The following is a 2,822-nucleotide window of genomic DNA, read 5'->3' on the forward strand; positions in this document are numbered from 1 at the left end:
GGTAGTGTTGGGAAGTTATACAATTTTTGAGAAATTTGAAATTCAAAATCATCTCAACTATCTTTTAATACCACAACTAATTTTTTGAACATTCTTCAGCATGACCTTAACAAAGTTGAGATCACTTTTTGCGAGACCAATAATCTCAATTGCATTTAATTGCGATACAACGTTATTGAAAACTCTCTTTTTTTTTATAAACCAGTCCCATGTAAATTTGATAGACTCTGCAAACATAATTAATAATATTAATATGAGAAATAAAAATATTAATAATTTAATATCAAATTATTTATCTTAATAAACCGACTCCCTAATTTCAACTCCTTGACATGTTGAATATGTCGAATAATCTTGATCTCTTGACATGGACCATAAATATAATACTCAAGACCAGAGATCGAGGATTCATTAAAATAGGCACAGTCCGAGTCTCTTAGAAACTTCAAGAATAATATCTGCACACACTACACCATAGATTGCCTATAGCAACCAATTTTCAGAAATCGTTGCTAAATCGTTGCATTATCTGATGTATTTTTATTGCTCATGTTTATGTAAGCAAGAGCAACGATTATGTATGAAGTGTTGCCTTTGATTTATTATTAATTCTTAATTTTAACTAAGGCAACAGTAATATGACATTTACGACATGTCGTTGCCTTATCTAATTTGATAATTAGATAAAGCAACGATGTACCATGTAAAAATACCATTCTAACGTTGCATTTAATAAAAATACAAATCACTATGCCTAATTAATGTGATAAATTTAATTTCAACATCATTACTATATATAATAGTTTGTAAATAATTACATTTATGGACTAAAATAATATTTGTAGGTAGTAATAGAAAAAACAAATAAAAAAATAAATTGCATTCCAATTAATTAGTATATTAATAATTTTGATCCAATTAATATATGTCAGAATTTGGTCCAATTAGTTAAAAATTTGGTACAAAAATAATATTTCCACTTCCCATTATAAGTTTTTACCAAAATAATGTTACTATTTCTCACCATAATTTTCACCATATCTTTTCATTTCCCACTATTAATTTAATAATGGTATATATATCATACATATTTATTTAGGGTAAATTCCAAAAAAAAAACTGTGGTTTCATGTAGTTCCAAAAAATCTTTGTGGTTTGTTTTTACCAAAAAAAAACCCTGTGGTTTACGCCGTTACCCGAAAAAACGAAAAATGGCTTAACGGTGTTAAAAAAAGCTGACGTGGCACAGGGGTAAAATTGGAAAATTGATTTTTTTTTATTATTTTTTCCCCTCTCTCTCCTCCTTCTTCTTCTTCTTCCTCTCTTCTCTCCTTCTTCTTCCTTCTTCTTCTTTTTTTCTTCATTTTTTTAGGGTAAATTCCAAAAAAAAACCCTGTGGTTTGATGTTGTTCCAAAAAAACCCTTGTGGTTTGTTATTACAAAAAAAGGACTGTGTTTTGCGCCGTTACCCCGAAAAACGGAAAAGGACTTAACGGTGTTAAAATTATGACGTGGCACAGGGGTAGAGTTGGAAATTCGATTTTTTTTATTTTTTTTTTCTCTCTTCTTCTTCTTCTTTCTTCTTCCTTATTCTTCTTCTTCCCCCTCCTTCTTCTTCTTCTCTCCTCCTTCTTCTTCTTCCTCCTTCTTCTTCTACCTTTTTTTTTCTTTTTTTTTTAAGTTTCGGAAATTTTCCAGATTTCTGGAAATTTTCCAGAAATCTGGAAAATTCCAGATTTCTTCGGAAATTTAGAAATTTCCAGAAATCTGGAAATTTTCCAGATTTCCGGAAATCAATGTGAGTTTAGGCTAATGAGCAAAATCATCCACATAAAGACCAATTCATATAGAACTAGAAAACGTACAATTCCAAATTCCGTTGCAAAGCTATGAATCTCTAAGAAGAAAACAAACTATATGAAAATAGCATCTGATGATCTGAAATTCAAGCTCACCAAAATACAGCCATTTTGGAACAAAAATGCAATAGTTCCACTCTTTTTTGCTGATAAACATATTGCACAGTTAAATCAGCAAAGAGATAAAAAAAATATTTAATTCATACACGATTTAATGCAGCAAAACAAACACTCACATTGAATTGAGCATCTAAATCGGCCTGCCCTTCAATAATTCCAATAAGTTCTTTCATGCGCTTGGGAGGAGCTTTATCTCCAAATATGCTCAAACTTCTCAGGAAGTCCATAAACATTCTAAGCTCTGCCCCAGTTACATCTTCTAAGCCCTACAGAGGACCAAAATCAAATGATTCATCAATGTTTCAGATATTAAACTAACACAAATCAATTCATGCAAAACAAATATGGAGAAGTAAATTGAATGAATATACCTTTTTAATCAAATCAGTTACATTGATTTCCGGAAATCTGGAAAATTTCCAGATTTCTGGAAAATTTCCAGATTTCTGGAAAATTTCCGAAACTTAAAAAAAAAAGAAAAAAAGGTAGAAGAAGAAGGAGGAAGAAGAGGAGAGAAAAGAGGAAGAAGAAGAAGAAGAAGAAGAAGAAGAAGAAGAAGAAGAAGAAGAAGAAGAAGAAGAAGAAGAAGAAGAAGAAGAAGAAGAAGAAGAAGAAGAAGAAGAAGAAGAAGAGAGAGAAAAAAAATAAAAAAATTCGAATTTCCAACTCTACCCCTGTGCCACGTCATCATTTTAACACCGTTAAGCCCTTTTCCGTTTTTCGGGTAACAGCGCAAAACACAGTCCTTTTTTTTGTAATAACAAACCACAAGGGTTTTTTTGGAACAACATCAAACCACAGGGTTTTTTTTTGGAATTTACCCTTTTTTTTAATTTCCATACT

At 30.8% G+C, this 2,822-nt stretch overlaps 1 long non-coding RNA gene across 1 annotated transcript; it reads right to left on the reverse strand.

Annotated features, from left to right (window-relative positions):
• Positions 1 to 1,769: 1,769 nt before the first annotated feature.
• On the reverse strand, positions 1,770 to 2,508 carry LOC136216613 (uncharacterized). Its single transcript, XR_010683345.1, has 3 exons — positions 2,351 to 2,508; positions 2,096 to 2,245; positions 1,770 to 2,005 (listed from the first exon to the last, which is right to left on the reverse strand). It is a non-coding gene; the product is annotated as an uncharacterized lncRNA (long non-coding RNA).
• Positions 2,509 to 2,822: the final 314 nt, after the last annotated feature.

Source organism: Euphorbia lathyris, chromosome 2 (genome assembly GCF_963576675.1).
Source record: "Euphorbia lathyris chromosome 2, ddEupLath1.1, whole genome shotgun sequence".
NCBI classification, from domain to species: domain Eukaryota; kingdom Viridiplantae; phylum Streptophyta; class Magnoliopsida; order Malpighiales; family Euphorbiaceae; genus Euphorbia; species Euphorbia lathyris.